Here is a 13661-nt window from a genome sequence, read left to right on the forward strand (position 1 = left end):
TGGGATTATATGTAGATTATCTTTAAGAATCTTCCAGTAAGAACTTACTGCAGTTAAAAACCATCATCCAACTTCATTCTGTTCAGTCGAATAGCTAAGGATTGAAATATGGCAATTAATAATATCTGTATAGAAATGTGATGAACAAAATTATAATAAAATCAATAATAAGGAGCCTCTCAGATCATGACATTCAGTTCCTTTTGCAAAATGTAAATACTGATCAGGCTATAAAATTTAGTAAATATGAGTTCAAGAGGGTGTTCAGGAAGCCAAAAATTGTTTCAGGAAACTCCACAATGGTATGAATTGGAGTGATATGTGCAATTGTCGTAGCATGAATGAGAAGTACAACACTTATTAACAATGTTCTCTATACGAATGTTTTCCCAAAAACCAACCCTGATTCGACCAGAGTCTATAGAAAGTCGTGAATTACACAATGAATAAATGTATCCTCTAAGACAAAAAGGAAATAATCAGGCTGAAACAACTCTGATGTAAATGTTATAGGTCATTATAAAACATACTGCAAATTATTGAAAATAGTAATATGGACATCAAAGCAAATGCTTTATCAGAAAGAGATAGTCACATCAAACAACAAGAAAGATAATCTGAGATACAATGTAGAAAGAGACTAGTAGAACCAAAGATGAAGAGGACAACATAGCATTAAGAATAAATGGTATGTAGGGTAACATGTGCAGTGTTGTTGATTTTCCCTATAAGCACTTTGCAACTGTTGCTCAAAGGATGGAATCGAGGTTCATTAGATGCTACCATGGAGTATCTTGGCTAAGTCACTATGAGGAACTACAATAATATGGGTTAACATTACACCATAACAAAGTTAGAGTGTTTTATATTATTTATTGAAGGTTTCCCCCATTTCAAAGTATTTATCGGAAAAAACAACCTAACAGCTGGTTTCTGCATACTTTATACGTTCGTTTACATACAAATTTAAGGCATTTCTTTAAGTAATAAGTGAAGAATTTAGGTTGTTTTCATTACACATTTAGTAGTGCGTTATCTACTCGGGAAAGAAAAGGTTTTAAGTTCTATGTTTCATTTCCTTTTAAAACACCTAAAGTATGCAGCCCTCTTACATGATATTAGGTCTAATTTTTCAGGTATTTTTGATTTTTAATGTTTAACTGCATTACTTTACTACATTAATAGTATACACGTATATTACTATTCCACGGAACTTAAGTGACTCTTGTTATCTATAGTTACTAGAATATTACTGTTGTTGCCTAGATAGATTTTGTAAAAATATTGTGAACCACAATTAGCGAGAAGTGTTCCAGCTACTGTAGGAATGACAGTTCTGGGGTTCTGTGCAACTTTTGTGGCAAATGGTTACAGTGGGGTAAATGTAGTGGCATGGGAATTGGGGAAGTAAATATGTCTCTTCGATGGTACTGCAGATTATGTTCAAGGGATGGGAAAATAGTGGAATAGGAAGGAAAGATTAGAAACTTTCAGGATGAAGACAGGTGGGAAGTGGTAGCAAAGAACATGGGCCACAGAAAGAGCACTATCTGACAATTTCATCATTGGCATGAACAATATATTTGCTTGCTACCTCAGTCAACTAAGGAATATGCTCTAGTAGATGTAAGTGTAGTCAGCACTCAGACTTTCACTAGGAAACCAACTGTTGCAAAAATCAAAAAAGTAGAAAGTAGAAGGAAAGTTCTGTTAAGTAGTAGCCATGGAAGAGGTGTGGACCACATCTTGCAGGAAAAATTAGGTGACAGGTATCCGGTCACAAGTATTTTCAAACCCAGTGCATGTCTTAGCGAAGTAAGAGGATGTAGGATCATTGGGCAAAGGTTTTATAAAGCAGGATCATGCTGTAGTGGGTGGAGAGGAAACAGTATTGATAGTGACCAGGCTGCAATGTTGAGTGTGACCTGGTGAAAATAGCATCTGCAATGAACCGTGCAATGTGAAGTTCAGACAAATAGGAACTAGAGAAGTTAAAATATTACAAGAGTCTCAAAACATCACAGTGAAAAAGAATGTTAGTATATTGTCTCATAATGTCATGAGATTATGAAAGTAGATTAGCTTCTTGTTCGTTTAGAAAATTTAGAAACTGAGGGTGGAATAGATATACTATGCCTGTTTGAACATCATATAGTCACAGGTATGGAAATGATAAATGAAGGTGGATATGAACTTTAAGCAGATGTAAGCAATGACGCTATGGAGAGAAGAGTTGCCATATATGTTAAAATCTGTCATTGTGAAAAATTTGAAACTAACAAATTTTGCATATAGCAACATGTAGAAGCATGTATGTGTGAGCTTAAACTAAATAATGGCAATTTTATAATTTTAGCTATGTATAGGTCCCCATTCGGAAATTTCACTATTTTTTTTTAAAAACCTGGATTCTTTGTTGTGCTATCTGTCAGGCAGAGGAAAGCAAATTATTGTTTGTGGGGATTTCAATGTAGATTTTCTGAAAGAGTCCAATATAAAGCTTGACCTGTAAGTATTACTTGGTTCTTTCAATTTGAAATCAGTTACTGACTTTCCTGCTTTGACAGTACAGGAAAGCAGCACACTGATAGATAACATTATCATAGACCAAGATAAATTTAATCAAAAACTCTTCCTGTTAAGCATCGTCTGCCTGATCATGATGCACAGCTAGTTACAGTATGTGATATAGTTCCTTACAGTAATGCAAAACAGTCCAAAATAGTGCAGACAATTTCAAATTTTAGGGAAAGCTTGCAATAGACTGGGGTGAGGTGTACAGGGAACTTTATGCCAATTTAAAATTTAACCTATTTCATGATACCTTCGTGAGTATATCTGAAAACAATTTCCATAACGAAACAGTGAAAAACTTAAGAAACCATAGAAAAAGCCATAGCTTACTGAAGGGATAAAACTGTCTTCTAAACAGAAAATGGAAATGTATCTTAGAGCTAGGAGGATTAATGATCCCAAAACCGTGAAACACTATAAAAAACTACTGGGCTGTGTTAATAAAAGTTATTAAAAAGTCCTTAAGTATGTGCATCATGTCAGATTAGCACAGTTGATTTCGGAATTTTGATAAGAGGGAAACAGGGCAATGTAGAGCACAGCAAGACTGTATTTCCATCAAACAATGAAAAGTTTGTTAAGAAGATGTCAGAAGTGGGAAACATTTTCAATAATGTTTTTTAAGTGTCGTAGAAAAAAGTAGGATCCAGCTATTCATCAGAAAATGCAAGGCAGCACGTATGCAATTTCATAAAATTGAAATTCAACCCACCTCTCTTACTGAAATTAGGAGAATACTGAATTTACTCGAAGTAAAAGTTCACATGGAATTGAAGACATTTCCGACAGAGTACTTAAAACTTGTCCCACCAAATAAGTAGGATTCTCAGCCACATATGTAGCAGCTCTGAAATATGCTACCATTAAACCTTTGCATAAAAAGGTGTTAGTATAAGACCTAACAACTACTGCCCAATCTCACTTCTGACAGCATTATCCAAAATTCTTGAAAATGTAATGCGTTCAAGACCAGCATCACCTATTTGTAAAACTGAAGTACTAACAAATTATCAATTTGGTTTTCAGGAAGTCTTTTCAACAGAAAATGCTGTATACGCTTTCACTGACCAAATATTAAATGCAATGAATAACTGAACATCACCCATTGGGATATATTGTGATCTCTCAAAGGTTTTTGATTGGGTGAATCATGAACTACTTCTAGATAAGCTTAAGTATTGTGCTGTGCATGGGACAGTGCAGAAATGGTTTAATTCATACTCAACTGGAAGATTGCAGAAGGTTGAAATTAACAGTACACATAGTGTGCAAAAATCAGCAGAGTCCTCTAACTGGGGAGGTATCAAGGTATACCACAGGGTTCAGTCTTGGGCCTCTTACCGTTCTTAATATATATCAACGACTTGACACTATATTCATGAAGACAGAAAGCCAGTTCGTTTTGCTGATGATACAAGATAGTAATTACACCAAACAAATAAGATCTGATGAGGAAATTTTAAATAATGGCCTTCAGAAAAATATTAAGCGATTATCTGCAAATGGACTCACTAAATTTTGAGAAAACACAGTTTATACAATTCTGCATAGTAAATGGCATAACACCATTGATAGACTATGAACCGAAGTCTGTTGCTAAGACAGAATGCTCAAAATTCCTGGATATGTGCATGGCTGAGAAATTGAATTGGAAGAAACCTGTCAATGATTTGCTGAAAGAGGTTCAGCTACTTATACTATTAGGGGTATTGCATATTTTGGTGAGAAACTTAGTTTCATTCACTGCTTTCACATGGCGACATATTTTGGGGCAATTTCGTCATTAAGAGGAAGGTATTCATTGCACAGAAGTGTGTAATGAGGATAATAGCTGTAGCCCAACCAAGATTACCCTGCAGACAGTTACTTAAGGAACTCTGGATATTCACAATACCTTCGCAATACATATATTCTGCTGAAATTTGTCATTAATAATACAACCCAATTCGAAAGTAACAGTGTAGTTCCTAACTAGAACACTAGAAGAGAGGATGAGCTTCACTATTCTGGATTATATCTCACTTTGGCACAGAATGGGGTGAATTATGCTGCCACAAAAATCTTTGGTCTTTTGCTGAATAGTATCAAAAGTGACAGATAGGCAACCAATATTTAAAAGCAAATTGAAACAATTTCTGAATGAGAACACCAACTCAATAGACGAATTCTTAGATATGAAGTAGTAACTGTAAAAAAATTATTTTGTGTGAAGTAAACTTATGTTAAAGTGACATGTTCCACATCTTGAATATGTATATGTTGAGGTAATAAAACACATTCACAGATGACCCTATAGTAGTTAAAGGAATTACACAAGGAGACATGTTAATATCGTCGTCGTTAACTTTACAATGGACCACATCATTGATGACTTTAGAAAAACGTCTCTATGAAATGGGAAGAAATTGGTAAATGTATGTTATGCTGAAGATGCTGTACTGCTAACAAATTAGGATACTTTACAAAATTTACTTCACCAATTTAAATAACTCAGCAAGCAATTTATCAATGAAATCTCCTAAAAAACCTGAAATTACGGCAATATCGAAAGGGGGGGGGGATTGTTAGGGGAAGGAGACCAGAGAGCGAGGTCATCGGTCTCATCGGATTAGGGAAGGATGGGGAAGGAAGTCGGCCGTGCCCTTTCAAAGGAACCATCCTGGCATTTGCCTGGAGTGATTTAGGGAAATCATGGAAAACCTAAATCGGGATGGCCGGACGCAGGATTGAACCGTCGTCCTCCCGAATGCGAGTCCAGTGTCTAACCACTGCGCCACCTCGCTCGGTAATATCAAAAGCTTCTGTACACTGTAAATTAGAAGTAAATGGTGTGTTAATTGAACAAGCGAGGAAGCTTATCTAGAGATAATCACCAGCTATGAACACTTCACCATGGTAGTTAGAAATCGTTGACAAAGGCAGGAAGTGTAAGAAGATGCTTGCAAAGTGCTGTATGGAGAACAAAATTTATGAAAACTAAGGGAAAAATAACGTATAAAACAATGGTGCACCCCGTTTTGTCATATGCAGCAGAAAGTAGAGCAAATGAGAAAGCTGAAACAGAAGTTGTCAGTAGTGGAAATGAAGGTACTAAGGCAGATCCAGGAAATAACCGAGTGGGACAAAAGAGCTAATGTCTCGATAAGAGAACAGCGTTGAATAGAAAATACAAATAAATGCACGAAGAAAAATCTTAAGGATGATTTTGAAAGGCCCCTTAAAGATTAGCTGAAATGTGTCAACATTGACAACTGGAAGGGAAATGACTACACTGACGACCACCGAAGAGATTGAACAGTAGGTGATCTCATTCAACCATGGAATGAGGGAAGTGAACAGGGGCAACCCCAGTCAGCAGAATGGGACCAGAAAGTAAGTTATTGTATTCTACTGCAATATCCCATTATGACTGATCGTCAAAAGCAGTGAACAGTTTTAAATATGTGATGCAGTGAAATCCACGAATGTGGATGTGAGCCATATTGTGGGTGAAGATCAGGGAGTGTACATATCAGTTTGGATCAGGTGGTCACCAAAACATGGTCGCAGGCCGAATACAGCCCATGACGTCAGTTCAGCCAGACCACTAACAGTACTTTAATCCATAAACATTATAAAAATGGATGTGGCGTGCATGCGTGTGTACCTCATCTAACGGACTGGACCCATTTCAGTCCAGGTTTTGTACTCTTCTGCGTTACCGTTGGGAGACATTTGCGGTAGATGCTCTGAGGGCAGAGCACACATGGGGAGAGGTAGTGGTGGGGGCTGTGGGCAACGGCTGTAGGGGAATGCCGAGCGTTGGTGAGGAAGTGCTGTTCCGAACTTATCAAGCTCACATTTTTTGTAAATATGAAGCAGAAACCCTCCGCACACTTGCATCGTTACTACTAAAAAAGATCGGGCTCCTCTAATTTGGTTAGTATCTGAAAATAACTCCGCCAAAAATGCAGCGGCGTATTTTCGCCTGGCTTGTAACCACTCTTAACTTTCAGCCAAGTGTGATGAGTGGTGAATTTGGAGTAAAACCTACGAATTTTTCTTATAACCATGTTAAAATTTGCTTCTTTTGCCGAAACACAGTGTTTACACAGTCTCACCTCTCAAGCAAGTAGTGCAGAGGCACCTGCGGGGTAATTCTGAAACATTGGTATATTAAGTGAGGAACTGAGGAAAAGTAAAGTCACTATTTTATAAAAAAAGCACATCCTCTGTACAAAATAAACGTGTAATGTTTTCATTTATGTTCCAAAACCTATAGTATTTCTTGTTTCACCAGTTGTCGATGGCCTGAAAAATTACATACTTTCATCGAAACATTCTGTAGTTAGTCGAATGACATGCTAGATAGTGAACCTTGTACGATAAGACATTCCTCTTCGGGTGCTATCATTTGCCAAAACTTCATTTGGATACGATTTGTTTATGAAATATGAGGGATTTTGCGGATATTTCACTCTGGCTTTATCGCTGGCACGGCGCTATCGCAGCTGAGTGTACTATGTAAGATTAGTTTTCTCGAGACTGGTGACAGATACCGCCAAGTCTAAAGAAAAATTCAATATGTTGGCTGAATTTCATATGCAGCAACACTGTTTGTAATATGCAACAAACGCAAAATCTTAGCGACCGCTGTTTTTCATCGCAAGTTTTCTGATTTCGCGCAGTTTCTTGCATCCGCGAAAATATCCCAGTAACTACGACCATTAATGAAGTTACGGGCATATCATAATGAACCTGAAATATAAAGCTAGAAGTAAATCAAAAATGAAATTTTTCTACCGAATAGTTTCTGTATAATTGTTTGTGAAAGATTGTGTCATCGGCGACTGGTCGAAAAGGGGAGATACTATCTACCTTCCCTTCCGAACAAACGCATCTGCCACCATATCCTGCGCATTTGTACTACCTATTAACAACATATTTCCTAGAAAGTATCCACATATGCCGCTGAATGTGCCTATAGAAATTATTATTTTACGGCACATAGTTCAAGACATTGACGTAATACATACTAAGAAATGCGAAAAAGTGCCCGTCAGGTATTAAATGTTACTATATTTTTATTCTTTACTACTGAGATACTCTTACAGTGGAACAGACTTAAGGAAATCCGCTACACCTGGCAGCGCTTTTGACACCTTTTAACTATCAAGCCCGAACGGTTTGATGAGAAACTAGTATGTGTGTATACAACAATGAAGAGATGTGCAACATATATTTACAAAATCGCGTTGTACGGGTAGACACGCGAAGCAGCTGCCCCCAGCATGTAGAAAGTGTCCGGAATCGTCTCTGCCCTGAGTCTATGGAACAATTTCGAACGTGTTTTCACAAATACACGACAACTAAATTTTTTGTTTATAACACTAAAATCGATTTATTATTTTACACAAGTTCTGTGGGACCAAATTGAGGAGCAAATGTCCAAGGTCATGGAACACGTCAGTACATGAAACATAAAAGTAATAACAGATAAAATAAAATGTTCATGAATCCGAAGAAAGTCAAGCCATATGTTAACGTAAACTCAACAATACAACACAGGAATCAGTTTCATTTTTCAAGGAACTCTTCGACAGAATAGGGGTGACCCATCAGGAATATCTTTAGTTTCGATTTGAAAGCGCGTGAATTACTGCCAAGATTTTTGAATCCTTGTGGTAGCTTTTTGAAAATAGATGCATTTGTATACCGCACAACTTTCTTGACACGAGGCAATGAAGTAGATGCCGATTGGATTTCTGCCTAGTATTAACTGAGTGAAAGCTGCTAATTCTTGGGTATAAGCTGATATCATTAACAACAAACGACAGTAAATAATGTCAATATTGAGGGGCCATTGTTTAGAATACCCAGACTGACGAGCACGAGCCGACAACAGTGGCAGGGAGTTTGCGCTTGTGGTGCAATTTTGATATCAAATTGCTAAGCAAGTTAAGTTGACCAGTTAATCACCCCTGCCCCAACCACGCCCACCCCCAATCCCCGGATGACGTCACGTGTTTTCTCGACTCCAATTCTGCCACAGCCCCCTCCCCCCCTCTCCCCCTCCCCCCTCCCCAACCTGCACTATTTGCGGTAATTTCGAATTTTGGCAGGAAATTTAAATGGGATGTATCCTTTCCGGGACTCAAACCATGGTGCTCCTGGATGGAAAGCCCAAGTGCACCCCCTTAAACATGGAAACTGTCCAGATGCGGGAGAGGAAGGTTAGATTAGTGTACTTTATTTTACCAAGGTGAACCGTCTAACTGCTGTCACTTCACCCAATGATTTTAGAAATTATGATTGAATCGTAGACCAGCAAAGCTTTCTTAGTTTCTGGTTCTAGTACTGGATCCCCCTCCCTTCTACAACGACTGCTGGTTCCTGTATCGTGGCATCAGCAAGTCCTCGCTATCACAGATACCTTCAATATAATATTTCCGGCTATCCACTCCCACCTGTGCATTGAACTGCAAAATCTCCATTGCGCTCTTAATGTTACCAATACAGTGTTTAATACCAAAGAATTTCAGGAAGCCACGGAAACATCACTCCCTCCTACAAAATTGCCGACCCATCAGTGTGTTGTGCTCGCTCAGCAAGATTCTCGAGAAAGTAATACTAAGACGCACCACTAGGCAATGCATCGCCAGTGACACCCTAGGACCGGAGCAATTCGGCTTTAGGAGTCATCATTCAGCAACACAACAACTCCATCTAGTCGAACATGTAACATGGCCTTAACATGACAAAAGCCACACGGGCTGTATTCCTAGACATCGAAAAAGCTTTCGACCGTCTCTGGCACAGTGGCCTTATACGCGAACGAAGCGATGCTGGTTTCCTCGACGGACTCTTACGTCTCACATTTCACGAATGTATGTTCCAACGCAACGCTGACGTGCAGAGCAAACGATCGACAACAGTATACAAGCTGGAGCACCCTAGCGTAACATCCTGAGGTCCACCTTGTTCAGCGTGTACATTAATGACTTTCCTGTGACGCGAAACGACGTTAGCCATCTACACTGATGACGCAGAAATGTTCGCGCAAATGTGGAAACCGCCGAACATATATTCATGAACATAGACAGCAGTCAGAACTGTCGAGCCTTGGCTGGAACGACGGCGTATTAAAGTAAACGTCAACAAGCACGAAGTATTTTTGTTCATATGCAGACCAAAGCTACTGCACAAACATCAACACTGTCGACAGATAACACTGCATACACGCCCAATACGATATATATATATATATATATATATATATATATATATATATATATATATATAATGTCTGCACCGGAAACTTATGGCGGGACGACTTGGAGCCTCACGTGCACTCTGCTGGCAACGTATTCAAACACCTCTAACAATGCTCAACAGGTAAAGTATATTGAATATGAGGGTGACTAGGTCCATAAACATGGCACTGATTATACCTCTGATTATGTACGCAGCTCTTACACTCCTACGCCGCCTGCATATCATACAGAACAAAGTGCTATGCATCATTAGCAACGCTCCACGCTGCACACACATCATGGATCTTCACAATGAATACCCCTTTGAAACTCTCAACGAAGTATTCAAAAAACACGCAACATGACTCTGCAGGAACTCTAGACACACTAACAATCCTTACTCTGGGACACTATGATCACAACAGTAGGTGGAAGCATAAGCGGCCAAAGACTACTAAGTAGAGCATAACCACCTGTGGCGAGCTAAGATACACCCCACAAGGAAGAACTTCGACAAGCCCCTACGTATCAGCAAAACTGACTGGATATGCCAACTGCTATTAAAGTTGACCCACATGTTACAGCAAGGAAACCTACAAGCTAGCACACTAACGCACAGAAACAGCCAACACTACCCTACACTGTGAATTCGATACATGACCCATCAGACACTAAACGATGATGACCAACTTAATATGCTGATGCTGACCGGGAGGCCAACTCAGGCACCTAGCAACAGCCGCTGAGTAAAGCCGCCGCACGACGTCAAAGGCATCCAACTGCATGATACACTCTACTAACAAAGCATACCCTTTTATGACCTGTCTCAGACGGCAAGAAAACCGCTATTGTTCTTACAGCCCGACCTAACTATTGCAGAGGTTTTCTTCCATAGACTCTTGCCTTGCCAATTTTCTTCCCCTGTGTCCTTCAAACCACTACCCTTCGTTCAACTGTCTTCCCAATCTATCCCCAGATGAGCGCGTATTAACACACTGCCGTCCGGCGACTCCACAGTCGTGCCCTGAGCATAGCATCGCGCAGTGGCCGGCGACAGCACGTCAGTATCTTTTGCATTTTGTTGGTGTTTTGTTTAGGTAACAGTAAGTTACACACGTCATCAAGTTTTTGTTCTTATAAGTACTTGTGCCCTTTCATCTTGGCAGACGAAAGGGAGAATACGATTATTTGCGATGAATACGCGGTGCAAAACTTGGAGGTTGCCACTACATCACGTACATCTCGTGATCCGGTTGACAGACTTTCGGGTCACATTAAACACCAACTTATACGTCACGTATTTCCCAAATGAATATACGAAAACGAAGAAACTGCCAACTGTGTTCCAAAAACAAAAAGAATGTGTAAGTCTTGTGGAGTTGCGTTACATCTTTGAGGCTGTTTTTGCTACATATCATATGAAAGAGGAATACTAAGTACCAAAGACAATGCAAATCTATGAAACAAATTTTGTGTTTATTTACGTATGTATTTCTTCGAAATTTCATGAAAGTAGAGAGAACAGGGTTGAGAACTTGCGAGAACTAATGAGATTAGTAAAACTTAAGAACTTGTAATCTCCAGATAATGTCAAAAACGGCCGGTGACAAGCCAAGTAAACCGAATTAGCGCTGCCGGCGCCAAGCGAATATTTGTACGAGACGTGCGGACGGTAAACTTAATATTAATGGTTAACTTTAACCATACGTACGCAAACATCGCAGTACCCACATCCTGCGAACCTCGCTTTTGTGGAAACTAACCCTTATGCAGAGATGGCAGTAGACCCTTTGTTTCGGCCATCATGCCGGTGTGGCGTGGAGGGTCTCTACCTCTTACCAAAAAAAATGTTAAGCACAGTCTAGACCTAAAGATACCTGCGATTTACAACATCCCTTGCGAGTGCGGAACCAGTTACATCGGTCAGTCCATCCGCGCCGTTTCCGACCGCTGTGCGGAACATCAAATGCATATTGAAAGTTGAAGACTGGATAAATCTGCCGTTGCTGAGCACAGCCTCACAGACAAGCATAAAATACTGATCGCTGGAACAGAAATTTTTTCCTAGGCGCCCACATACTGTGACACTGTAATTTAAGAGGCTTTAGAAATAAGAGTGCGTGAGAAAATCTTCAACTGTGACAGGAAACAATCATAGCAGTGCACGGAAACGAGATCCCGATGCAAAGAAGCGGCGGAGTGATTCGTCGCAATGTTTACGTTACGGCGGGAGAGGTGGCGCCACCAGCAATGACGTCGACACCATTTGCGATAGATGGTCGACCAATCAGAAGCCGTCTTCGGGCTACGTAAGACCACCGCAGCATCGTTTTTGACAGTCAGTTGCTCCTGACGAAGGAGATTGAGGCAGTCGTCGAGAGCTAGTGGTTTTATCCTGAATTGACGCAGCAAGGAGAATATTTTATACAGTTTCACTGTATTTAATACAGAGGTCAATGCAACACGCATTACTGTCAGTCTGCAGGGACGCTTCGAACTGAAGTTGCTTACCAAACGAAATGATGAGACAGGATAAATCACTATCTTGTACCATTACATCACAATGGTAAGTGTGGCAAGAAAACAGAACGAAAACCTTATTACAGAATAGTACTTTGCTAAGATAGCGCGGAAGAGCAAGGCAGGAACAGCACGACATTATTGCCTAGTAGTTATGCTCCGAAAGCGTGAGTGAAAACTCTTGCTTTCGCAGGGGACATGTCGTGCTCGCTTATGTCGAAGTTATCTGTATTACGATCGAGTTGCTTCAGAAATTACGCAGAGCGAACGAAGTGAGTCTGGAAACTTGCAATAAACATTTCAATCGATTAGGCGCTCATTCACTGCTGCATATATTCCTAAACCACGATTACAACTAACTACGACTTAATTAGATTAACTATTTCATCGTACACTTAAGCTGCTTCCAATGTATTTCTGTAGTGTAACAACTACTGCAAACTAAATAGACTATTTATCGTAAAAATTTTTAGAAAACATTATTAGAGACCTTTTATTAACATAATTAAAGAAACAGTCTTGATCGGAAGCCGAACATTTAACAAGCTGCTATCCACGCACCAATAATAGACACTGAACATCCACATTTGCTGCTTATTGTAATGCGTTTTGTGAAATAACCAATTAAGGCAGATTGAGCTCACTGGTTTGCACGCAACTGATTTGTTGAAAGAGAAGGAAAACCTGTTGAATTGTCTGTGCGATATTGAGTTTTCGGAACTGACGCCAAAGCAGCGGTAAATTTCTTCAGAGTTTGGAACAAGTCATATCTGTAATGCGAAAGACCACCGCTGAGAAACTATAGAAGTGCACAAGCGCTTGTGAAATGTGAGTTTTCCTGCCTTTCATGAAGGACGTTACCGGCCGCATAGGAAAAAAATTGAAAAATGTAATCTCGCAGTAATTTACAAACCCAACCGGAAGATACAATATCACCTAACATTGTACAAGGATGCTCACAAATCGCTGGAAAAAAGGGCTTCGTGGGTTCAGTGAAGTTGTGGGGAGGTACTCTTGGGTACTGCAAAACAACGGCCAAAAGACGACTAGAAGAGCACAACGGCAATCGCAGAAGGGAGAGACTGGCAGATCAGTTGTGGAACATGCTTTTCAGCCAGGAAACCACCACATTCGTTTTGATAGGACTGTAGTACTGGCAGCCGCAAGCAGATACCATGGACGGCCATACAGAGGCCATAGAGATTGTAGAGAATCATAGGAATTCCACTAAGGAAGAACAACTTGTTAAACTGAATGACATTTGGATGCCCGTGCTGAAGATGATATGCATCAGTCGAGAACGGCCAAATGCTCTCATGTATTCTAAACATGAGA

This window comes from Schistocerca americana, chromosome 2 (genome assembly GCF_021461395.2).
Source record: "Schistocerca americana isolate TAMUIC-IGC-003095 chromosome 2, iqSchAmer2.1, whole genome shotgun sequence".
NCBI classification, from domain to species: domain Eukaryota; kingdom Metazoa; phylum Arthropoda; class Insecta; order Orthoptera; family Acrididae; genus Schistocerca; species Schistocerca americana.